This window comes from Tribolium castaneum, chromosome 4 (genome assembly GCF_031307605.1).
Source record: "Tribolium castaneum strain GA2 chromosome 4, icTriCast1.1, whole genome shotgun sequence".
NCBI classification, from domain to species: domain Eukaryota; kingdom Metazoa; phylum Arthropoda; class Insecta; order Coleoptera; family Tenebrionidae; genus Tribolium; species Tribolium castaneum.
In genome coordinates, this window is record NC_087397.1 from 21,334,497 (window position 1) to 21,352,841 (window position 18,345).

At 43.8% G+C, this 18,345-nt stretch overlaps 55 non-coding genes and 10 pseudogenes across 55 annotated transcripts; all 65 read right to left on the minus strand.

Annotated features, from left to right (window-relative positions):
- Positions 1-65: 65 nt before the first annotated feature.
- Positions 66-184, minus strand: LOC135266032 (5S ribosomal RNA). The gene has a single exon (XR_010333968.1). It is a non-coding gene; the product is annotated as a 5S ribosomal RNA (ribosomal RNA).
- A 73-nt stretch (positions 185-257) lies between these two features.
- LOC135266135 (5S ribosomal RNA) lies at positions 258-377 on the minus strand. Its single transcript, XR_010334072.1, has one exon. It is a non-coding gene; the product is annotated as a 5S ribosomal RNA (ribosomal RNA).
- A 73-nt stretch (positions 378-450) lies between these two features.
- On the minus strand, positions 451-569 carry LOC135266033 (5S ribosomal RNA). Its single transcript, XR_010333969.1, has one exon. It is a non-coding gene; the product is annotated as a 5S ribosomal RNA (ribosomal RNA).
- Positions 570-642: 73 nt separating this feature from the next.
- On the minus strand, positions 643-748 carry LOC135266168 (5S ribosomal RNA; annotated as a pseudogene).
- A 73-nt stretch (positions 749-821) lies between these two features.
- LOC135266034 (5S ribosomal RNA) lies at positions 822-940 on the minus strand. The gene has a single exon (XR_010333971.1). It is a non-coding gene; the product is annotated as a 5S ribosomal RNA (ribosomal RNA).
- Positions 941-1,013: 73 nt separating this feature from the next.
- Positions 1,014-1,132, minus strand: LOC135266035 (5S ribosomal RNA). The gene has a single exon (XR_010333972.1). It is a non-coding gene; the product is annotated as a 5S ribosomal RNA (ribosomal RNA).
- A 73-nt stretch (positions 1,133-1,205) lies between these two features.
- On the minus strand, positions 1,206-1,324 carry LOC135266036 (5S ribosomal RNA). The gene has a single exon (XR_010333973.1). It is a non-coding gene; the product is annotated as a 5S ribosomal RNA (ribosomal RNA).
- Positions 1,325-1,397: 73 nt separating this feature from the next.
- On the minus strand, positions 1,398-1,517 carry LOC135266146 (5S ribosomal RNA). The gene has a single exon (XR_010334083.1). It is a non-coding gene; the product is annotated as a 5S ribosomal RNA (ribosomal RNA).
- A 73-nt stretch (positions 1,518-1,590) lies between these two features.
- LOC135266037 (5S ribosomal RNA) lies at positions 1,591-1,709 on the minus strand. Its single transcript, XR_010333974.1, has one exon. It is a non-coding gene; the product is annotated as a 5S ribosomal RNA (ribosomal RNA).
- Positions 1,710-1,782: 73 nt separating this feature from the next.
- LOC135266039 (5S ribosomal RNA) lies at positions 1,783-1,901 on the minus strand. Its single transcript, XR_010333976.1, has one exon. It is a non-coding gene; the product is annotated as a 5S ribosomal RNA (ribosomal RNA).
- A 73-nt stretch (positions 1,902-1,974) lies between these two features.
- On the minus strand, positions 1,975-2,080 carry LOC135266169 (5S ribosomal RNA; annotated as a pseudogene).
- Positions 2,081-2,153: 73 nt separating this feature from the next.
- LOC135266040 (5S ribosomal RNA) lies at positions 2,154-2,272 on the minus strand. The gene has a single exon (XR_010333977.1). It is a non-coding gene; the product is annotated as a 5S ribosomal RNA (ribosomal RNA).
- Positions 2,273-2,345: 73 nt separating this feature from the next.
- Positions 2,346-2,465, minus strand: LOC135266147 (5S ribosomal RNA). Its single transcript, XR_010334084.1, has one exon. It is a non-coding gene; the product is annotated as a 5S ribosomal RNA (ribosomal RNA).
- A 73-nt stretch (positions 2,466-2,538) lies between these two features.
- Positions 2,539-2,657, minus strand: LOC135266041 (5S ribosomal RNA). The gene has a single exon (XR_010333978.1). It is a non-coding gene; the product is annotated as a 5S ribosomal RNA (ribosomal RNA).
- A 73-nt stretch (positions 2,658-2,730) lies between these two features.
- LOC135266042 (5S ribosomal RNA) lies at positions 2,731-2,849 on the minus strand. Its single transcript, XR_010333979.1, has one exon. It is a non-coding gene; the product is annotated as a 5S ribosomal RNA (ribosomal RNA).
- A 73-nt stretch (positions 2,850-2,922) lies between these two features.
- LOC135266170 (5S ribosomal RNA) lies at positions 2,923-3,028 on the minus strand (annotated as a pseudogene).
- A 73-nt stretch (positions 3,029-3,101) lies between these two features.
- Positions 3,102-3,220, minus strand: LOC135266043 (5S ribosomal RNA). Its single transcript, XR_010333980.1, has one exon. It is a non-coding gene; the product is annotated as a 5S ribosomal RNA (ribosomal RNA).
- A 73-nt stretch (positions 3,221-3,293) lies between these two features.
- LOC135266136 (5S ribosomal RNA) lies at positions 3,294-3,413 on the minus strand. The gene has a single exon (XR_010334073.1). It is a non-coding gene; the product is annotated as a 5S ribosomal RNA (ribosomal RNA).
- Positions 3,414-3,486: 73 nt separating this feature from the next.
- LOC135266148 (5S ribosomal RNA) lies at positions 3,487-3,606 on the minus strand. Its single transcript, XR_010334085.1, has one exon. It is a non-coding gene; the product is annotated as a 5S ribosomal RNA (ribosomal RNA).
- A 73-nt stretch (positions 3,607-3,679) lies between these two features.
- LOC135266044 (5S ribosomal RNA) lies at positions 3,680-3,798 on the minus strand. The gene has a single exon (XR_010333981.1). It is a non-coding gene; the product is annotated as a 5S ribosomal RNA (ribosomal RNA).
- A 73-nt stretch (positions 3,799-3,871) lies between these two features.
- LOC135266137 (5S ribosomal RNA) lies at positions 3,872-3,991 on the minus strand. The gene has a single exon (XR_010334074.1). It is a non-coding gene; the product is annotated as a 5S ribosomal RNA (ribosomal RNA).
- Positions 3,992-4,064: 73 nt separating this feature from the next.
- LOC135266106 (5S ribosomal RNA) lies at positions 4,065-4,183 on the minus strand. The gene has a single exon (XR_010334043.1). It is a non-coding gene; the product is annotated as a 5S ribosomal RNA (ribosomal RNA).
- Positions 4,184-4,256: 73 nt separating this feature from the next.
- Positions 4,257-4,375, minus strand: LOC135266045 (5S ribosomal RNA). The gene has a single exon (XR_010333982.1). It is a non-coding gene; the product is annotated as a 5S ribosomal RNA (ribosomal RNA).
- Positions 4,376-4,448: 73 nt separating this feature from the next.
- LOC135266046 (5S ribosomal RNA) lies at positions 4,449-4,567 on the minus strand. Its single transcript, XR_010333983.1, has one exon. It is a non-coding gene; the product is annotated as a 5S ribosomal RNA (ribosomal RNA).
- Positions 4,568-4,640: 73 nt separating this feature from the next.
- On the minus strand, positions 4,641-4,736 carry LOC135266177 (5S ribosomal RNA; annotated as a pseudogene).
- Positions 4,737-4,809: 73 nt separating this feature from the next.
- LOC135266150 (5S ribosomal RNA) lies at positions 4,810-4,929 on the minus strand. Its single transcript, XR_010334087.1, has one exon. It is a non-coding gene; the product is annotated as a 5S ribosomal RNA (ribosomal RNA).
- A 73-nt stretch (positions 4,930-5,002) lies between these two features.
- Positions 5,003-5,121, minus strand: LOC135266047 (5S ribosomal RNA). The gene has a single exon (XR_010333984.1). It is a non-coding gene; the product is annotated as a 5S ribosomal RNA (ribosomal RNA).
- A 73-nt stretch (positions 5,122-5,194) lies between these two features.
- On the minus strand, positions 5,195-5,313 carry LOC135266048 (5S ribosomal RNA). Its single transcript, XR_010333985.1, has one exon. It is a non-coding gene; the product is annotated as a 5S ribosomal RNA (ribosomal RNA).
- A 73-nt stretch (positions 5,314-5,386) lies between these two features.
- On the minus strand, positions 5,387-5,492 carry LOC135266172 (5S ribosomal RNA; annotated as a pseudogene).
- A 73-nt stretch (positions 5,493-5,565) lies between these two features.
- On the minus strand, positions 5,566-5,684 carry LOC135266050 (5S ribosomal RNA). Its single transcript, XR_010333987.1, has one exon. It is a non-coding gene; the product is annotated as a 5S ribosomal RNA (ribosomal RNA).
- A 73-nt stretch (positions 5,685-5,757) lies between these two features.
- On the minus strand, positions 5,758-5,877 carry LOC135266151 (5S ribosomal RNA). The gene has a single exon (XR_010334088.1). It is a non-coding gene; the product is annotated as a 5S ribosomal RNA (ribosomal RNA).
- A 73-nt stretch (positions 5,878-5,950) lies between these two features.
- On the minus strand, positions 5,951-6,069 carry LOC135266051 (5S ribosomal RNA). Its single transcript, XR_010333988.1, has one exon. It is a non-coding gene; the product is annotated as a 5S ribosomal RNA (ribosomal RNA).
- A 73-nt stretch (positions 6,070-6,142) lies between these two features.
- Positions 6,143-6,261, minus strand: LOC135266052 (5S ribosomal RNA). Its single transcript, XR_010333989.1, has one exon. It is a non-coding gene; the product is annotated as a 5S ribosomal RNA (ribosomal RNA).
- Positions 6,262-6,334: 73 nt separating this feature from the next.
- On the minus strand, positions 6,335-6,440 carry LOC135266173 (5S ribosomal RNA; annotated as a pseudogene).
- A 73-nt stretch (positions 6,441-6,513) lies between these two features.
- LOC135266053 (5S ribosomal RNA) lies at positions 6,514-6,632 on the minus strand. Its single transcript, XR_010333990.1, has one exon. It is a non-coding gene; the product is annotated as a 5S ribosomal RNA (ribosomal RNA).
- Positions 6,633-6,705: 73 nt separating this feature from the next.
- Positions 6,706-6,824, minus strand: LOC135266054 (5S ribosomal RNA). The gene has a single exon (XR_010333991.1). It is a non-coding gene; the product is annotated as a 5S ribosomal RNA (ribosomal RNA).
- A 73-nt stretch (positions 6,825-6,897) lies between these two features.
- On the minus strand, positions 6,898-7,016 carry LOC135266055 (5S ribosomal RNA). Its single transcript, XR_010333992.1, has one exon. It is a non-coding gene; the product is annotated as a 5S ribosomal RNA (ribosomal RNA).
- Positions 7,017-7,089: 73 nt separating this feature from the next.
- Positions 7,090-7,195, minus strand: LOC135266174 (5S ribosomal RNA; annotated as a pseudogene).
- Positions 7,196-7,268: 73 nt separating this feature from the next.
- Positions 7,269-7,387, minus strand: LOC135266056 (5S ribosomal RNA). Its single transcript, XR_010333993.1, has one exon. It is a non-coding gene; the product is annotated as a 5S ribosomal RNA (ribosomal RNA).
- Positions 7,388-7,460: 73 nt separating this feature from the next.
- On the minus strand, positions 7,461-7,579 carry LOC135266057 (5S ribosomal RNA). Its single transcript, XR_010333994.1, has one exon. It is a non-coding gene; the product is annotated as a 5S ribosomal RNA (ribosomal RNA).
- A 73-nt stretch (positions 7,580-7,652) lies between these two features.
- Positions 7,653-7,771, minus strand: LOC135266058 (5S ribosomal RNA). Its single transcript, XR_010333995.1, has one exon. It is a non-coding gene; the product is annotated as a 5S ribosomal RNA (ribosomal RNA).
- A 73-nt stretch (positions 7,772-7,844) lies between these two features.
- On the minus strand, positions 7,845-7,963 carry LOC135266059 (5S ribosomal RNA). The gene has a single exon (XR_010333996.1). It is a non-coding gene; the product is annotated as a 5S ribosomal RNA (ribosomal RNA).
- A 73-nt stretch (positions 7,964-8,036) lies between these two features.
- LOC135266061 (5S ribosomal RNA) lies at positions 8,037-8,155 on the minus strand. Its single transcript, XR_010333998.1, has one exon. It is a non-coding gene; the product is annotated as a 5S ribosomal RNA (ribosomal RNA).
- Positions 8,156-8,228: 73 nt separating this feature from the next.
- LOC135266157 (5S ribosomal RNA) lies at positions 8,229-8,334 on the minus strand (annotated as a pseudogene).
- Positions 8,335-8,407: 73 nt separating this feature from the next.
- LOC135266062 (5S ribosomal RNA) lies at positions 8,408-8,526 on the minus strand. Its single transcript, XR_010333999.1, has one exon. It is a non-coding gene; the product is annotated as a 5S ribosomal RNA (ribosomal RNA).
- A 73-nt stretch (positions 8,527-8,599) lies between these two features.
- LOC135266063 (5S ribosomal RNA) lies at positions 8,600-8,718 on the minus strand. The gene has a single exon (XR_010334000.1). It is a non-coding gene; the product is annotated as a 5S ribosomal RNA (ribosomal RNA).
- A 73-nt stretch (positions 8,719-8,791) lies between these two features.
- On the minus strand, positions 8,792-8,910 carry LOC135266107 (5S ribosomal RNA). Its single transcript, XR_010334044.1, has one exon. It is a non-coding gene; the product is annotated as a 5S ribosomal RNA (ribosomal RNA).
- A 73-nt stretch (positions 8,911-8,983) lies between these two features.
- On the minus strand, positions 8,984-9,102 carry LOC135266064 (5S ribosomal RNA). The gene has a single exon (XR_010334001.1). It is a non-coding gene; the product is annotated as a 5S ribosomal RNA (ribosomal RNA).
- A 73-nt stretch (positions 9,103-9,175) lies between these two features.
- On the minus strand, positions 9,176-9,294 carry LOC135266065 (5S ribosomal RNA). The gene has a single exon (XR_010334002.1). It is a non-coding gene; the product is annotated as a 5S ribosomal RNA (ribosomal RNA).
- A 73-nt stretch (positions 9,295-9,367) lies between these two features.
- LOC135266066 (5S ribosomal RNA) lies at positions 9,368-9,486 on the minus strand. Its single transcript, XR_010334003.1, has one exon. It is a non-coding gene; the product is annotated as a 5S ribosomal RNA (ribosomal RNA).
- A 73-nt stretch (positions 9,487-9,559) lies between these two features.
- Positions 9,560-9,678, minus strand: LOC135266067 (5S ribosomal RNA). Its single transcript, XR_010334004.1, has one exon. It is a non-coding gene; the product is annotated as a 5S ribosomal RNA (ribosomal RNA).
- Positions 9,679-9,751: 73 nt separating this feature from the next.
- Positions 9,752-9,857, minus strand: LOC135266175 (5S ribosomal RNA; annotated as a pseudogene).
- Positions 9,858-9,930: 73 nt separating this feature from the next.
- Positions 9,931-10,049, minus strand: LOC135266068 (5S ribosomal RNA). The gene has a single exon (XR_010334005.1). It is a non-coding gene; the product is annotated as a 5S ribosomal RNA (ribosomal RNA).
- Positions 10,050-10,122: 73 nt separating this feature from the next.
- Positions 10,123-10,241, minus strand: LOC135266069 (5S ribosomal RNA). Its single transcript, XR_010334006.1, has one exon. It is a non-coding gene; the product is annotated as a 5S ribosomal RNA (ribosomal RNA).
- Positions 10,242-10,314: 73 nt separating this feature from the next.
- LOC135266070 (5S ribosomal RNA) lies at positions 10,315-10,433 on the minus strand. The gene has a single exon (XR_010334007.1). It is a non-coding gene; the product is annotated as a 5S ribosomal RNA (ribosomal RNA).
- Positions 10,434-10,506: 73 nt separating this feature from the next.
- On the minus strand, positions 10,507-10,625 carry LOC135266108 (5S ribosomal RNA). Its single transcript, XR_010334045.1, has one exon. It is a non-coding gene; the product is annotated as a 5S ribosomal RNA (ribosomal RNA).
- A 73-nt stretch (positions 10,626-10,698) lies between these two features.
- LOC135266072 (5S ribosomal RNA) lies at positions 10,699-10,817 on the minus strand. The gene has a single exon (XR_010334009.1). It is a non-coding gene; the product is annotated as a 5S ribosomal RNA (ribosomal RNA).
- A 73-nt stretch (positions 10,818-10,890) lies between these two features.
- LOC135266176 (5S ribosomal RNA) lies at positions 10,891-10,996 on the minus strand (annotated as a pseudogene).
- A 73-nt stretch (positions 10,997-11,069) lies between these two features.
- Positions 11,070-11,188, minus strand: LOC135266073 (5S ribosomal RNA). The gene has a single exon (XR_010334010.1). It is a non-coding gene; the product is annotated as a 5S ribosomal RNA (ribosomal RNA).
- Positions 11,189-11,261: 73 nt separating this feature from the next.
- On the minus strand, positions 11,262-11,380 carry LOC135266109 (5S ribosomal RNA). The gene has a single exon (XR_010334046.1). It is a non-coding gene; the product is annotated as a 5S ribosomal RNA (ribosomal RNA).
- Positions 11,381-11,453: 73 nt separating this feature from the next.
- Positions 11,454-11,572, minus strand: LOC135266077 (5S ribosomal RNA). The gene has a single exon (XR_010334014.1). It is a non-coding gene; the product is annotated as a 5S ribosomal RNA (ribosomal RNA).
- A 73-nt stretch (positions 11,573-11,645) lies between these two features.
- On the minus strand, positions 11,646-11,764 carry LOC135266074 (5S ribosomal RNA). Its single transcript, XR_010334011.1, has one exon. It is a non-coding gene; the product is annotated as a 5S ribosomal RNA (ribosomal RNA).
- A 73-nt stretch (positions 11,765-11,837) lies between these two features.
- Positions 11,838-11,956, minus strand: LOC135266075 (5S ribosomal RNA). The gene has a single exon (XR_010334012.1). It is a non-coding gene; the product is annotated as a 5S ribosomal RNA (ribosomal RNA).
- Positions 11,957-12,029: 73 nt separating this feature from the next.
- On the minus strand, positions 12,030-12,148 carry LOC135266078 (5S ribosomal RNA). Its single transcript, XR_010334015.1, has one exon. It is a non-coding gene; the product is annotated as a 5S ribosomal RNA (ribosomal RNA).
- Positions 12,149-12,221: 73 nt separating this feature from the next.
- On the minus strand, positions 12,222-12,340 carry LOC135266076 (5S ribosomal RNA). Its single transcript, XR_010334013.1, has one exon. It is a non-coding gene; the product is annotated as a 5S ribosomal RNA (ribosomal RNA).
- Positions 12,341-18,345: the final 6,005 nt, after the last annotated feature.

An 18,345-nucleotide genomic window follows, 5' to 3' on the forward strand; every position in this document is an offset into this window, starting at 1 on the left:
TTCTCGTCCTCAGAGTAGATTAACTGTCCTAAAATTTTATTTAAAGCGTTATAAAACAAAAAAGGAGGCAACGGCACGCGGTGTTCCCAAGCGGTCACCCATCCAAGTACTAACCGCGCCCGACGCTGCTTAACTTCAGTGATCAGACGAGAACTGGTGTATTCAGCGTGGTATGGACGTTGCCTGAACGTTTTCTCGTCCTCAGAGTAGATTAACTGTCCTAAAATTTTATTTAAAGCGTTATAAAACAAGAAAGGAGGCAACGGGCACGCGGTGTTCCCAAGCGGTCACCCATCCAAGTACTAACCGCGCCCGACGCTGCTTAACTTCAGTGATCAGACGAGAACTGGTGTATTCAGCGTGGTATGGACGTTGCCTGAACGTTTTCTCGTCCTCAGAGTAGATTAACTGTCCTAAAATTTTATTTAAAGCGTTATAAAACAAAAAAGGAGGCAACGGCACGCGGTGTTCCCAAGCGGTCACCCATCCAAGTACTAACCGCGCCCGACGCTGCTTAACTTCAGTGATCAGACGAGAACTGGTGTATTCAGCGTGGTATGGACGTTGCCTGAACGTTTTCTCGTCCTCAGAGTAAATTAACTATCCTAAAATTTTATTTAAAGCGTTATAAAACAAAAAAGGAGGCAACGGCACGCGGTCACCCATCCAAGTACTAACCGCGCCCGACGCTGCTTAACTTCAGTGATCAGACGAGAACTGGTGTATTCAGCGTGGTATGGACGTTGCTTGAACGTTTTCTCGTCCTCAGAGTAGATTAACTGTCCTAAAATTTTATTTAAAGCGTTATAAAACAAAAAAGGAGGCAACGGCACGCGGTGTTCCCAAGCGGTCACCCATCCAAGTACTAACCGCGCCCGACGCTGCTTAACTTCAGTGATCAGACGAGAACTGGTGTATTCAGCGTGGTATGGACGTTGCCTGAACGTTTTCTCGTTCTCAAAGGACATTAACTGTCCTAAAATTTTATTTAAAGCGTTATAAAACAAAAAAGGAGGCAACGGCACGCGGTGTTCCCAAGCGGTCACCCATCCAAGTACTAACCGCGCCCGACGCTGCTTAACTTCAGTGATCAGACGAGAACTGGTGTATTCAGCGTGGTATGGACGTTGCCTGAACGTTTTCTCGTCCTCAGAGTAGATTAACTGTCCTAAAATTTTATTTAAAGCGTTATAAAACAAAAAAGGAGGCAACGGCACGCGGTGTTCCCAAGCGGTCACCCATCCAAGTACTAACCGCGCCCGACGCTGCTTAACTTCAGTGATCAGACGAGAACTGGTGTATTCAGCGTGGTATGGACGTTGCCTGAACGTTTTCTCGTCCTCAGAGTAGATTAACTGTCCTAAAATTTTATTTAAAGCGTTATAAAACAAGAAAGGAGGCAACGGGCACGCGGTGTTCCCAAGCGGTCACCCATCCAAGTACTAACCGCGCCCGACGCTGCTTAACTTCAGTGATCAGACGAGAACTGGTGTATTCAGCGTGGTATGGACGTTGCTTGAACGTTTTCTCGTCCTCAGAGTAGATTAACTGTCCTAAAATTTTATTTAAAGCGTTATAAAACAAAAAAGGAGGCAACGGCACGCGGTGTTCCCAAGCGGTCACCCATCCAAGTACTAACCGCGCCCGACGCTGCTTAACTTCAGTGATCAGACGAGAACTGGTGTATTCAGCGTGGTATGGACGTTGCCTGAACGTTTTCTCGTCCTCAGAGTAGATTAACTGTCCTAAAATTTTATTTAAAGCGTTATAAAACAAAAAAGGAGGCAACGGCACGCGGTGTTCCCAAGCGGTCACCCATCCAAGTACTAACCGCGCCCGACGCTGCTTAACTTCAGTGATCAGACGAGAACTGGTGTATTCAGCGTGGTATGGACGTTGCCTGAACGTTTTCTCGTCCTCAGAGTAAATTAACTATCCTAAAATTTTATTTAAAGCGTTATAAAACAAAAAAGGAGGCAACGGCACGCGGTCACCCATCCAAGTACTAACCGCGCCCGACGCTGCTTAACTTCAGTGATCAGACGAGAACTGGTGTATTCAGCGTGGTATGGACGTTGCTTGAACGTTTTCTCGTCCTCAGAGTAGATTAACTGTCCTAAAATTTTATTTAAAGCGTTATAAAACAAAAAAGGAGGCAACGGCACGCGGTGTTCCCAAGCGGTCACCCATCCAAGTACTAACCGCGCCCGACGCTGCTTAACTTCAGTGATCAGACGAGAACTGGTGTATTCAGCGTGGTATGGACGTTGCCTGAACGTTTTCTCGTCCTCAGAGTAGATTAACTGTCCTAAAATTTTATTTAAAGCGTTATAAAACAAGAAAGGAGGCAACGGGCACGCGGTGTTCCCAAGCGGTCACCCATCCAAGTACTAACCGCGCCCGACGCTGCTTAACTTCAGTGATCAGACGAGAACTGGTGTATTCAGCGTGGTATGGACGTTGCTTGAACGTTTTCTCGTCCTCAGAGTAGATTAACTGTCCTAAAATTTTATTTAAAGCGTTATAAAACAAAAAAGGAGGCAACGGCACGCGGTGTTCCCAAGCGGTCACCCATCCAAGTACTAACCGCGCCCGACGCTGCTTAACTTCAGTGATCAGACGAGAACTGGTGTATTCAGCGTGGTATGGACGTTGCCTGAACGTTTTCTCGTCCTCAGAGTAGATTAACTGTCCTAAAATTTTATTTAAAGCGTTATAAAACAAAAAAGGAGGCAACGGCACGCGGTGTTCCCAAGCGGTCACCCATCCAAGTACTAACCGCGCCCGACGCTGCTTAACTTCAGTGATCAGACGAGAACTGGTGTATTCAGCGTGGTATGGACGTTGCCTGAACGTTTTCTCGTCCTCAGAGTAAATTAACTATCCTAAAATTTTATTTAAAGCGTTATAAAACAAAAAAGGAGGCAACGGCACGCGGTCACCCATCCAAGTACTAACCGCGCCCGACGCTGCTTAACTTCAGTGATCAGACGAGAACTGGTGTATTCAGCGTGGTATGGACGTTGCTTGAACGTTTTCTCGTCCTCAGAGTAGATTAACTGTCCTAAAATTTTATTTAAAGCGTTATAAAACAAAAAAGGAGGCAACGGCACGCGGTGTTCCCAAGCGGTCACCCATCCAAGTACTAACCGCGCCCGACGCTGCTTAACTTCAGTGATCAGACGAGAACTGGTGTATTCAGCGTGGTATGGACGTTGCCTGAACGTTTTCTCGTCCTCAGAGTAGATTAACTGTCCTAAAATTTTATTTAAAGCGTTATAAAACAAGAAAGGAGGCAACGGGCACGCGGTGTTCCCAAGCGGTCACCCATCCAAGTACTAACCGCGCCCGACGCTGCTTAACTTCAGTGATCAGACGAGAACTGGTGTATTCAGCGTGGTATGGACGTTGCCTGAACGTTTTCTCGTCCTCAGAGTAGATTAACTGTCCTAAAATTTTATTTAAAGCGTTATAAAACAAGAAAGGAGGCAACGGGCACGCGGTGTTCCCAAGCGGTCACCCATCCAAGTACTAACCGCGCCCGACGCTGCTTAACTTCAGTGATCAGACGAGAACTGGTGTATTCAGCGTGGTATGGACGTTGCTTGAACGTTTTCTCCTCCTCAGAGTAGATTAACTGTCCTAAAATTTTATTTAAAGCGTTATAAAACAAAAAAGGAGGCAACGGCACGCGGTGTTCCCAAGCGGTCACCCATCCAAGTACTAACCGCGCCCGACGCTGCTTAACTTCAGTGATCAGACGAGAACTGGTGTATTCAGCGTGGTATGGACGTTGCCTGAACGTTTTCTCGTCCTCAGAGTAGATTAACTGTCCTAAAATTTTATTTAAAGCGTTATATAACAAGAAAGGAGGCAACGGGCACGCGGTGTTCCCAAGCGGTCACCCATCCAAGTACTAACCGCGCCCGACGCTGCTTAACTTCAGTGATCAGACGAGAACTGGTGTATTCAGCGTGGTATGGACGTTGCCTGAACGTTTTCTCGTCCTCAGAGTAAATTAACTGTCCTAAAATTTTATTTAAGACGTTATAAAACAAAAAAGGAGGCAACGGCACGCGGTGTTCCCAAGCGGTCACCCATCCAAGTACTAACCGCGCCCGACGCTGCTTAACTTCAGTGATCAGACGAGAACTGGTGTATTCAGCGTGGTATGGACGTTGCTTGAACGTTTTCTCGTCCTCAGAGTAGATTAACTGTCCTAAAATTTTATTTAAAGCGTTATAAAACAAAAAAGGAGGCAACGGCACGCGGTGTTCCCAAGCGGTCACCCATCCAAGTACTAACCGCGCCCGACGCTGCTTAACTTCAGTGATCAGACGAGAACTGGTGTATTCAGCGTGGTATGGACGTTGCCTGAACGTTTTCTCGTTCTCAAAGGACATTAACTGTCCTAAAATTTTATTTAAAGCGTTATAAAACAAAAAAGGAGGCAACGGCACGCGGTGTTCCCAAGCGGTCACCCATCCAAGTACTAACCGCGCCCGACGCTGCTTAACTTCAGTGATCAGACGAGAACTGGTGTATTCAGCGTGGTATGGACGTTGCCTGAACGTTTTCTCGTCCTCAGAGTAGATTAACTGTCCTAAAATTTTATTTAAAGCGTTATAAAACAAAAAAGGAGGCAACGGCACGCGGTGTTCCCAAGCGGTCACCCATCCAAGTACTAACCGCGCCCGACGCTGCTTAACTTCATTCAGCGTGGTATGGACGTTGCCTGAACGTTTTCTCGTCCTCAGAGTAGATTAACTGTCCTAAAATTTTATTTAAAGCGTTATAAAACAAGAAAGGAGGCAACGGGCACGCGGTGTTCCCAAGCGGTCACCCATCCAAGTACTAACCGCGCCCGACGCTGCTTAACTTCAGTGATCAGACGAGAACTGGTGTATTCAGCGTGGTATGGACGTTGCTTGAACGTTTTCTCGTCCTCAGAGTAGATTAACTGTCCTAAAATTTTATTTAAAGCGTTATAAAACAAAAAAGGAGGCAACGGCACGCGGTGTTCCCAAGCGGTCACCCATCCAAGTACTAACCGCGCCCGACGCTGCTTAACTTCAGTGATCAGACGAGAACTGGTGTATTCAGCGTGGTATGGACGTTGCCTGAACGTTTTCTCGTCCTCAGAGTAGATTAACTGTCCTAAAATTTTATTTAAAGCGTTATAAAACAAAAAAGGAGGCAACGGCACGCGGTGTTCCCAAGCGGTCACCCATCCAAGTACTAACCGCGCCCGACGCTGCTTAACTTCAGTGATCAGACGAGAACTGGTGTATTCAGCGTGGTATGGACGTTGCCTGAACGTTTTCTCGTCCTCAGAGTAAATTAACTATCCTAAAATTTTATTTAAAGCGTTATAAAACAAAAAAGGAGGCAACGGCACGCGGTCACCCATCCAAGTACTAACCGCGCCCGACGCTGCTTAACTTCAGTGATCAGACGAGAACTGGTGTATTCAGCGTGGTATGGACGTTGCTTGAACGTTTTCTCGTCCTCAGAGTAGATTAACTGTCCTAAAATTTTATTTAAAGCGTTATAAAACAAAAAAGGAGGCAACGGCACGCGGTGTTCCCAAGCGGTCACCCATCCAAGTACTAACCGCGCCCGACGCTGCTTAACTTCAGTGATCAGACGAGAACTGGTGTATTCAGCGTGGTATGGACGTTGCCTGAACGTTTTCTCGTCCTCAGAGTAGATTAACTGTCCTAAAATTTTATTTAAAGCGTTATAAAACAAGAAAGGAGGCAACGGGCACGCGGTGTTCCCAAGCGGTCACCCATCCAAGTACTAACCGCGCCCGACGCTGCTTAACTTCAGTGATCAGACGAGAACTGGTGTATTCAGCGTGGTATGGACGTTGCTTGAACGTTTTCTCGTCCTCAGAGTAGATTAACTGTCCTAAAATTTTATTTAAAGCGTTATAAAACAAAAAAGGAGGCAACGGCACGCGGTGTTCCCAAGCGGTCACCCATCCAAGTACTAACCGCGCCCGACGCTGCTTAACTTCAGTGATCAGACGAGAACTGGTGTATTCAGCGTGGTATGGACGTTGCCTGAACGTTTTCTCGTCCTCAGAGTAGATTAACTGTCCTAAAATTTTATTTAAAGCGTTATAAAACAAAAAAGGAGGCAACGGCACGCGGTGTTCCCAAGCGGTCACCCATCCAAGTACTAACCGCGCCCGACGCTGCTTAACTTCAGTGATCAGACGAGAACTGGTGTATTCAGCGTGGTATGGACGTTGCCTGAACGTTTTCTCGTCCTCAGAGTAAATTAACTATCCTAAAATTTTATTTAAAGCGTTATAAAACAAAAAAGGAGGCAACGGCACGCGGTCACCCATCCAAGTACTAACCGCGCCCGACGCTGCTTAACTTCAGTGATCAGACGAGAACTGGTGTATTCAGCGTGGTATGGACGTTGCTTGAACGTTTTCTCGTCCTCAGAGTAGATTAACTGTCCTAAAATTTTATTTAAAGCGTTATAAAACAAAAAAGGAGGCAACGGCACGCGGTGTTCCCAAGCGGTCACCCATCCAAGTACTAACCGCGCCCGACGCTGCTTAACTTCAGTGATCAGACGAGAACTGGTGTATTCAGCGTGGTATGGACGTTGCCTGAACGTTTTCTCGTCCTCAGAGTAAATTAACTGTCCTAAAATTTTATTTAAAGCGTTATAAAACAAAAAAGGAGGCAACGGCACGCGGTGTTCCCAAGCGGTCACCCATCCAAGTACTAACCGCGCCCGACGCTGCTTAACTTCAGTGATCAGACGAGAACTGGTGTATTCAGCGTGGTATGGACGTTGCCTGAACGTTTTCTCGTTCTCAAAGGACATTAACTGTCCTAAAATTTTATTTAAAGCGTTATAAAACAAAAAAGGAGGCAACGGCACGCGGTGTTCCCAAGCGGTCACCCATCCAAGTACTAACCGCGCCCGACGCTGCTTAACTTCAGTGATCAGACGAGAACTGGTGTATTCAGCGTGGTATGGACGTTGCCTGAACGTTTTCTCGTCCTCAGAGTAAATTAACTATCCTAAAATTTTATTTAAAGCGTTATAAAACAAAAAAGGAGGCAACGGCACGCGGTCACCCATCCAAGTACTAACCGCGCCCGACGCTGCTTAACTTCAGTGATCAGACGAGAACTGGTGTATTCAGCGTGGTATGGACGTTGCTTGAACGTTTTCTCGTCCTCAGAGTAGATTAACTGTCCTAAAATTTTATTTAAAGCGTTATAAAACAAAAAAGGAGGCAACGGCACGCGGTGTTCCCAAGCGGTCACCCATCCAAGTACTAACCGCGCCCGACGCTGCTTAACTTCAGTGATCAGACGAGAACTGGTGTATTCAGCGTGGTATGGACGTTGCCTGAACGTTTTCTCGTCCTCAGAGTAAATTAACTGTCCTAAAATTTTATTTAAAGCGTTATAAAACAAAAAAGGAGGCAACGGCACGCGGTGTTCCCAAGCGGTCACCCATCCAAGTACTAACCGCGCCCGACGCTGCTTAACTTCAGTGATCAGACGAGAACTGGTGTATTCAGCGTGGTATGGACGTTGCCTGAACGTTTTCTCGTCCTCAGAGTAAATTAACTGTCCTAAAATTTTATTTAAAGCGTTATAAAACAAAAAAGGAGGCAACGGCACGCGGTGTTCCCAAGCGGTCACCCATCCAAGTACTAACCGCGCCCGACGCTGCTTAACTTCAGTGATCAGACGAGAACTGGTGTATTCAGCGTGGTATGGACGTTGCCTGAACGTTTTCTCGTCCTCAGAGTAAATTAACTGTCCTAAAATTTTATTTAAAGCGTTATAAAACAAAAAAGGAGGCAACGGCACGCGGTGTTCCCAAGCGGTCACCCATCCAAGTACTAACCGCGCCCGACGCTGCTTAACTTCAGTGATCAGACGAGAACTGGTGTATTCAGCGTGGTATGGACGTTGCCTGAACGTTTTCTCGTCCTCAGAGTAAATTAACTGTCCTAAAATTTTATTTAAAGCGTTATAAAACAAAAAAGGAGGCAACGGCACGCGGTGTTCCCAAGCGGTCACCCATCCAAGTACTAACCGCGCCCGACGCTGCTTAACTTCAGTGATCAGACGAGAACTGGTGTATTCAGCGTGGTATGGACGTTGCCTGAACGTTTTCTCGTCCTCAGAGTAAATTAACTATCCTAAAATTTTATTTAAAGCGTTATAAAACAAAAAAGGAGGCAACGGCACGCGGTCACCCATCCAAGTACTAACCGCGCCCGACGCTGCTTAACTTCAGTGATCAGACGAGAACTGGTGTATTCAGCGTGGTATGGACGTTGCCTGAACGTTTTCTCGTCCTCAGAGTAAATTAACTGTCCTAAAATTTTATTTAAAGCGTTATAAAACAAAAAAGGAGGCAACGGCACGCGGTGTTCCCAAGCGGTCACCCATCCAAGTACTAACCGCGCCCGACGCTGCTTAACTTCAGTGATCAGACGAGAACTGGTGTATTCAGCGTGGTATGGACGTTGCCTGAACGTTTTCTCGTCCTCAGAGTAAATTAACTGTCCTAAAATTTTATTTAAAGCGTTATAAAACAAAAAAGGAGGCAACGGCACGCGGTGTTCCCAAGCGGTCACCCATCCAAGTACTAACCGCGCCCGACGCTGCTTAACTTCAGTGATCAGACGAGAACTGGTGTATTCAGCGTGGTATGGACGTTGCCTGAACGTTTTCTCGTCCTCAGAGTAAATTAACTGTCCTAAAATTTTATTTAAGACGTTATAAAACAAAAAAGGAGGCAACGGCACGCGGTGTTCCCAAGCGGTCACCCATCCAAGTACTAACCGCGCCCGACGCTGCTTAACTTCAGTGATCAGACGAGAACTGGTGTATTCAGCGTGGTATGGACGTTGCTTGAACGTTTTCTCGTCCTCAGAGTAGATTAACTGTCCTAAAATTTTATTTAAAGCGTTATAAAACAAAAAAGGAGGCAACGGCACGCGGTGTTCCCAAGCGGTCACCCATCCAAGTACTAACCGCGCCCGACGCTGCTTAACTTCAGTGATCAGACGAGAACTGGTGTATTCAGCGTGGTATGGACGTTGCCTGAACGTTTTCTCGTTCTCAAAGGACATTAACTGTCCTAAAATTTTATTTAAAGCGTTATAAAACAAAAAAGGAGGCAACGGCACGCGGTGTTCCCAAGCGGTCACCCATCCAAGTACTAACCGCGCCCGACGCTGCTTAACTTCAGTGATCAGACGAGAACTGGTGTATTCAGCGTGGTATGGACGTTGCCTGAACGTTTTCTCGTCCTCAGAGTAAATTAACTATCCTAAAATTTTATTTAAAGCGTTATAAAACAAAAAAGGAGGCAACGGCACGCGGTGTTCCCAAGCGGTCACCCATCCAAGTACTAACCGCGCCCGACGCTGCTTAACTTCAGTGATCAGACGAGAACTGGTGTATTCAGCGTGGTATGGACGTTGCCTGAACGTTTTCTCGTCCTCAGAGTAGATTAACTGTCCTAAAATTTTATTTAAAGCGTTATAAAACAAAAAAGGAGGCAACGGCACGCGGTGTTCCCAAGCGGTCACCCATCCAAGTACTAACCGCGCCCGACGCTGCTTAACTTCAGTGATCAGACGAGAACTGGTGTATTCAGCGTGGTATGGACGTTGCCTGAACGTTTTCTCGTCCTCAGAGTAAATTAACTATCCTAAAATTTTATTTAAAGCGTTATAAAACAAAAAAGGAGGCAACGGCACGCGGTCACCCATCCAAGTACTAACCGCGCCCGACGCTGCTTAACTTCAGTGATCAGACGAGAACTGGTGTATTCAGCGTGGTATGGACGTTGCTTGAACGTTTTCTCGTCCTCAGAGTAGATTAACTGTCCTAAAATTTTATTTAAAGCGTTATAAAACAAAAAAGGAGGCAACGGCACGCGGTGTTCCCAAGCGGTCACCCATCCAAGTACTAACCGCGCCCGACGCTGCTTAACTTCAGTGATCAGACGAGAACTGGTGTATTCAGCGTGGTATGGACGTTGCCTGAACGTTTTCTCGTCCTCAGAGTAAATTAACTGTCCTAAAATTTTATTTAAAGCGTTATAAAACAAAAAAGGAGGCAACGGCACGCGGTGTTCCCAAGCGGTCACCCATCCAAGTACTAACCGCGCCCGACGCTGCTTAACTTCAGTGATCAGACGAGAACTGGTGTATTCAGCGTGGTATGGACGTTGCCTGAACGTTTTCTCGTTCTCAAAGGACATTAACTGTCCTAAAATTTTATTTAAAGCGTTATAAAACAAAAAAGGAGGCAACGGCACGCGGTGTTCCCAAGCGGTCACCCATCCAAGTACTAACCGCGCCCGACGCTGCTTAACTTCAGTGATCAGACGAGAACTGGTGTATTCAGCGTGGTATGGACGTTGCCTGAACGTTTTCTCGTCCTCAGAGTAAATTAACTGTCCTAAAATTTTATTTAAAGCGTTATAAAACAAAAAAGGAGGCAACGGCACGCGGTGTTCCCAAGCGGTCACCCATCCAAGTACTAACCGCGCCCGACGCTGCTTAACTTCAGTGATCAGACGAGAACTGGTGTATTCAGCGTGGTATGGACGTTGCTTGAACGTTTTCTCGTCCTCAGAGTAGATTAACTGTCCTAAAATTTTATTTAAAGCGTTATAAAACAAAAAAGGAGGCAACGGCACGCGGTGTTCCCAAGCGGTCACCCATCCAAGTACTAACCGCGCCCGACGCTGCTTAACTTCAGTGATCAGACGAGAACTGGTGTATTCAGCGTGGTATGGACGTTGCCTGAACGTTTTCTCGTCCTCAGAGTAAATTAACTATCCTAAAATTTTATTTAAAGCGTTATAAAACAAAAAAGGAGGCAACGGCACGCGGTCACCCATCCAAGTACTAACCGCGCCCGACGCTGCTTAACTTCAGTGATCAGACGAGAACTGGTGTATTCAGCGTGGTATGGACGTTGCTTGAACGTTTTCTCGTCCTCAGAGTAGATTAACTGTCCTAAAATTTTATTTAAAGCGTTATAAAACAAAAAAGGAGGCAACGGCACGCGGTGTTCCCAAGCGGTCACCCATCCAAGTACTAACCGCGCCCGACGCTGCTTAACTTCAGTGATCAGACGAGAACTGGTGTATTCAGCGTGGTATGGACGTTGCCTGAACGTTTTCTCGTCCTCAGAGTAAATTAACTGTCCTAAAATTTTATTTAAAGCGTTATAAAACAAAAAAGGAGGCAACGGCACGCGGTGTTCCCAAGCGGTCACCCATCCAAGTACTAACCGCGCCCGACGCTGCTTAACTTCAGTGATCAGACGAGAACTGGTGTATTCAGCGTGGTATGGACGTTGCTTGAACGTTTTCTCGTCCTCAGAGTAGATTAACTGTCCTAAAATTTTATTTAAAGCGTTATAAAACAAAAAAGGAGGCAACGGCACGCGGTGTTCTCAAGCGGTCACCCATCCAAGTACTAACCGCGCCCGACGCTGCTTAACTTCAGTGATCAGACGAGAACTGGTGTATTCAGCGTGGTATGGACGTTGCCTGAACGTTTTCTCGTCCTCAGAGTAAATTAACTGTCCTAAAATTTTATTTAAAGCGTTATAAAACAAAAAAGGAGGCAACGGCACGCGGTGTTCCCAAGCGGTCACCCATCCAAGTACTAACCGCGCCCGACGCTGCTTAACTTCAGTGATCAGACGAGAACTGGTGTATTCAGCGTGGTATGGACGTTGCCTGAACGTTTTCTCGTTCTCAAAGGACATTAACTGTCCTAAAATTTTATTTAAAGCGTTATAAAACAAAAAAGGAGGCAACGGCACGCGGTGTTCCCAAGCGGTCACCCATCCAAGTACTAACCGCGCCCGACGCTGCTTAACTTCAGTGATCAGACGAGAACTGGTGTATTCAGCGTGGTATGGACGTTGCCTGAACGTTTTCTCGTTCTCAAAGGACATTAACTGTCCTAAAATTTTATTTAAAGCGTTATAAAACAAAAAAGGAGGCTACGGCACGCGGTGTTCCCAAGCGGTCACCCATCCAAGTACTAACCGCGCCCGACGCTGCTTAACTTCAGTGATCAGACGAGAACTGGTGTATTCAGCGTGGTATGGACGTTGCCTGAACGTTTTCTCGTCCTCAGAGTAAATTAACTGTCCTAAAATTTTATTTAAAGCGTTATAAAACAAAAAAGGAGGCAACGGCACGCGGTGTTCCCAAGCGGTCACCCATCCAAGTACTAACCGCGCCCGACGCTGCTTAACTTCAGTGATCAGACGAGAACTGGTGTATTCAGCGTGGTATGGACGTTGCCTGAACGTTTTCTCGTCCTCAAAGGACATTAACTGTCCTAAAATTTTATTTAAAGCGTTATAAAACAAAAAAGGAGGCAACGGCACGCGGTGTTCCCAAGCGGTCACCCATCCAAGTACTAACCGCGCCCGACGCTGCTTAACTTCAGTGATCAGACGAGAACTCAATTCAATTCAATTCAACATAGTTTATTCAAATTACAACAATTACAAAGGATCAGAAGTCCTACAAACACAGAAATCTTAACCTAATTTACAAATTATAATTTACAGGTTCATGCACAGTCGTGCTTAACCTGTAGTGCAAACAATTATTGGTGCGCTGAAGGCGCCTTACACTAATTAATACAGTATGGAATTTTCTTATAACTAACATGCATAACAAAATTATCATTAATCTAAGGGAAAGAAGTACAAAAACCCTTTTTCTGTTGACCCCGCCGAGCCATAAATTACGCGTCCTACCTAAGTTAACTTAAGCTATGCACCGAAGCGCGCGACTGTGGACCAGAGGTCTCCCCAGTCCTGTAGTTTTGTACTTTTTGAAAATATTTATTTTGTGACATTTTAACTAATTTAACTTAACCTACTTATTTACAAAAATATTTACAAATATACAAAAAAGTGCGTTTGGAAATTCGTGGACCACATAGCGAACTAGAGGTCGATCCTTGATTTCCGACGTTAAATCAACAGGATTGGTGGCTGATTCATTTCAGTTAGACTTTGACAGATCACACGAGAATAAAATTCCATGGATCTGTCTAAGGGGTCTGAGGCCCTGCTGGAAGTTTATTTATCGTAGATGCTCAAATGTTGATACGATAATTTATGTTTTAGCCTGAAGGGCGTGTTGTAACTTCTAAATTTAGTGATTCTACGAGTTAATTTATTGAAATTTAATTGATGACTATAAAAATTGTTACTAAGTTTATTAACAAATATGCGTAGGCTAGTGGTCGCCGATCTTTCCTGCAGATCGACAATTCTAGCATAGCGACTTTCATCCAAAGCTAATCTTAAACATTTATTTTGAAAAACTTCCAGCGGTTTGAAGGCAGTGTCCGAGAGGTGACACCATACGGGGGCGGCGTATGTCAAAATTGGTCGAAATATGGTTTTGTACATTAACACTTTATTTTGTGGCGTGAGTTTACTGTTTCTATTCATAAGCGAGTACATGTTTTTAAGGGCGGCGGAGGCTCTACTAATTAAGTATTTAGTGTTTTTGAAAAAATTTAAACGTGTGTCAATGTACGTCCCGAGATATTTAACGTGCGGTTCGTCTGTAATTTTGTTATCGTATACCCGTAATTTATCCCAAATTTTATGGTCGGTAAATTTTCGTGTAAATATTATTTGTTGAGTTTTTTCCGCGTTGATTTTGATTTTCCACTTGTCATAAAATTTCTCCAATAAATTAATATGAATTTGAATTTGCTTGCTCGCTATCTGGGCCGAAAAGTAGCTCGCGTATATTGCCGTGTCGTCTGCGTAAAGCGCCGTATTTGTTTTCGCGAATATTGGTATGTCATTTATAAAAATATTAAAAAGAGTTGGACCTAGTACTGAACCTTGCGGGACCCCCGCTCCAATTAATTTCCTCGTCGATTGGGTATTTTTTAATTGTACTAGGAGTTCCCGATTTGTTAAATATGAATGGATTAATAAGATTAAGCTTTTCGGAATTTTGTAATGGATCATTTTGTATATTAGACCGTCGATCCAAACGCGGTCAAATGCTTTTTCAATATCAAGTAAAGCCATTGTGGTAACTTTATCTTTATTGTAATTAATCTGAATATCATTAACGATTCTGGCAAGTTGTTGTGTGGTATTGTGTTTCGGTCTAAATCCAAACTGGCAATTATTAATTGTTTTATTTTTCTGAAGAATTTTGCTGAGTCTAAAATGAATTACCTTTTCGAAAATTTTGGAGATACAAGAAAGTAAACTAATCGGTCTGTAACTACTCGGTAATTGCGCGTTTTTACCTGGTTTGAAAATGGGTACTACTTTTGCGATTTTAAATGATTGGGGATGATGATTTAATTTGAACATTGCATTAACTAAATTTGTCAATTGTACTAAAGCTTTACGTGAGAAATTTTTAATTACTTTATTTTCTATTTCGTCTAGCCCCGGGGCTTTGTTATTGGGGAATTTTTTAATTATTTCTGCAATTTCGGTTGGGTTTGTTACAATTCGTGATAGATATTGTTGTGAATTTATCTGCTCGCGATTTTGATTTATGAATTCTTCAACTTGCCTTTTAATATCATTTTGTTCGTTATTGAAATTTTGATCTGCTCTATGTACTGATTCGTATTGTGCCGCCAGTGTCTCCGCCTTTTGTTCCGTCGTTTCATCATAAGATTTACGTTTCAATAATTTTGTCATTTTCCAAAGTGAATTATCGTTAGGGTTAAGTGAAGCTAATTTTGTTTGCCAAACGTTATTTTTATGTTCGCGTATTAGATTCTTTATTTGACTATTTAATGCCGAAATTTGGGGTTTGAGTGTAATGTCACCGGTGACTTGCAATCGTTTCTTGACGCGATTACGAGTTTTAATTATATTAACAATGTTATCCGGTATTTTGTCTTTTCTTAAGGAAGTGACTATTCGCGTGGTTGAATGTTTTTTCCTAATTTTTTGAATTGATTTTGTAAACTTATTTATTTCGTGTTCTAATTGTTCGGTGGTTAAAATATTATGATTAATTTGGATTTCATTATCTAAATCTTTACGAAAGTTATGCCAGTTGGTATTTTTAAAGGAAGTTATTTGTCAGTTATCATTATCTTTAGGGAGATTAGAAATTTCGAAAATTACCGGATTATGGTCGGAATTTAGTTGTGAAAGAGACTGAGGGTCGTTTTCCAACAAGAAATTCTTCGTAAGGATTAAGTCTATTACTGTCGGGGTGGAATTATTGGAGGGAAAGTGAGTAGGTGACCGCGGGTGGTTTATGATGATATTGCTACTAATGCTAAGATTATATATGGTATTTCCGCTTGCATTATTTCGATGGCATCCCCAGGTATTGTGAGTCGCATTGAAATCCCCAGCTATAATTACTTTATTACCGATATTATTTAGGTTTTCTAAATCGCGTTGTGAAATGTTATAACACGGGCGGTTTGCAATAAAATGAATTTGATTAGTTAATTTAATTCCGACGGCTTCTATTGTGGTTCGCGGTAACGTTAATTTTGAAAACGAAATACCTTTTTTGACTAAAATCGCGACGCCACCCGCCGCATTAGTACCGTCTACTCGGTCTTGCCTTATTATGTTGTAATTTTGAATATAAAATCTATCGTTAGGTGTTAATTTTGTTTCGCTGATGGCCAAAATGTCTACGTTGTTAGAATGTAAAAAAGCAATTAATTCGTCAATTTTTTTTTTGACACTATTAGCATTCCAAATTACACAAATGGCTTTAAAATCCATAAGTGTGGAGGTTTTGGGTGAATTCGAAAACTGTCATAAATTTGGAGGTAGGATCTGTGCACCCTTCCAGCAGGGTGGTGAGATCAACTACCGCCTTGAGCATTTTAGATAAGTCAACTAACTGATCTAACCTTTTGCACGCCTGTGAGAGCTGCGCGAGGGTCTCGGCCGTTGTCATCGTTCCCTGGGGTTTGGGGGGCACCTGGGGCTGTGGTGCTCTCGGGGGCTCCCGAGAGTGATGGGGGTAGCGCTGGCTCAGCGCTGGCCAGTGTGATGCAGCCGTGGGGGGCACAGGCTGCGGTTGCATCGTGGGGGCCCTCGTCCAGGCGTTGGTTTTGGGGGCCGGGGCTGGAATGTAGCGGGTGGGTTTGCGGCCCGCTTTGTCGTCTTCATGTGCGACTCTCTCGTTGATGTATTGCACCCGCTTTTGATAGACGGGGCAATTGAGATTGTTTGCGGTGTGGGGGCCTCCGCAGTTCGCACATTTTGGTGTGGCGTCTTCGCCGATTTCGCAATCTCTTGTCCAATGTCCCTCGGCACATTTCAGGCATTTTGGTTTCACGCGACAGTTGCTTGTCGCATGGCCCCATTCTTGGCATCTGTGGCACTGCGTGATGCGCGTTTTCTTGACATACCGGTGGAAGCTCACACGGATGTGGCTTAGTGCCGGGCATTTCTTGGAGATGCTGTTCAGCGTCTCGTATTTCCCCGTGATGACGAGGAACAGGGGCCTTTGGGTGTTTTTCATCTCATACATGTTGATGAGATCAACACCCTTCTCCTTCATCTCAGCCACGAGTTCAGGAATTTCAGGCCCTTTGTCCCGGCCGTGGAGCACGAGCGCGTGGGTTTTCTCCTCCCTGGTGGTGTACGTGTGGTACTCCAGTTCGTCTTGTTCCATCTTCTCCTTGATGGAATTGTATTCTTTCTTCGTTTTTGTGGAGATGATTGTCCTCTCCCGGGTGTACTTGATGGTGAAATTTTCACCAGCTTGTTTCTTGCAGAACTGAAGAAGTGCTGCATGGTCTTTCGCTTTGCCGTGAATGACAATCGGCGGTGGGGGTCTTTCTGGGGGGCTTTTTCTCTCCGTGGTGTTCTGGGAGTAACCGGTGGACTGTTCTTCTGCTCCGGGTGTTCCGGTTTCCATTTCTTCCACCTGCAATGGATCAAATCTATTTTTGATCCTTATCTTCGACTTACCTGGGCTTGGAGGTGGTGTCCTAGCCATCTTCTTCGCCGGAGGCGATTGGAACTGGTCTTTGGAATCCACCATTTCCGGTTCCGATGTGGTTGGCTTGGGCGTCGCTGGTATCGGTGGGGTCAATTCCGCCGGAGGCGGAATTCTGATGAGCGGAACTCTTTTCGGTTTTCGGATTTTCGTCCGATCCCCTATGGCATCAAAAGTGCGCTTTGTAGGCACAATTTTGTGTGGGAGTTTTGGCCTGGACCTCACTTTGAAAATGGTTTGGTTCGTTTTGAGAAAAACGATTTTTCACGCAAGGTGGAGCGCACAACTAGCACAAGTGCAAGTCGCAAAGGGTTGTCGCTAATCTGAACAGGTAAAGGCTTAATAATAATAATAATAATAATAATAATAATTCATGACATCATAATGTTTTTGTTTGATTTTAGAGCAGCTACATTTTTTTGAACGAACTTCATGTTCATATGCTTTGGTTTTGTTCAATATTCGTAAATGAACGTGAAATAATATAAACAATATTTGGTTAATGTTTTTCTCTAAAAATTAAACTTTTGCACGTTTGAAATCTGATGTTTTTCTTCAAAACCTTGCACTGCAGATACTGCCTATACATTGCTATTAAACTATTGACTGGAGACCGCTAACTGAAGTTTCCAGACCTTAATGACAACGATAAGTGTTTCTTTTAAAAATATTTAATTCTAAAGACTATTCAATATTTCTGCATAATCATATTCTGCAATAGTTTTTAAGAAACAAAGAAACAGCATGATAACAACAGAAACAGGTGATAAAGATGGTTATACACGTAGGTGTGCTCAAAAATTAATAAAAAAATAACAAAAAGTTTGGCAACTCCAATTTTTTTATATGCTGTAGAGGAAGGTCTTATAATGTTCTCCTCCAAAAATAAAGGTCATTGCCACATGGAATCTAAACGATGCATGGTCATTCTAAGACTGTGTTTTCTGCGATTTTTAAAAAAATTCTTAAATGTTCAAAAATTAATAAAAAATTTACAAAAAGTTTGGCAACTCCAATTTTTTTATATGCTGTAGAGGAAGGTCTTATAATGTTCTCCTACAAAAATAAAGGTCATTGCCACATGGAATCTAAACGACGCATGGTCATTCTAAGACTGTGTTTTCTGCGATTTTTTAAAAAATTCTTAAATGTTCAAAAATTAATAAAAAATTTACAAAAAGTTTGGCAACTCCAATTTTTTTATATGCTGTAAAGGAAGGCCTTGTTATGAGGCTTTTTTAACGAAACGAAGCTAAAAAATTCTGAGTCCTCGCAATGTTGAATTTGTCACTGGCAATGAAATTAACATTATCATTACGTTTT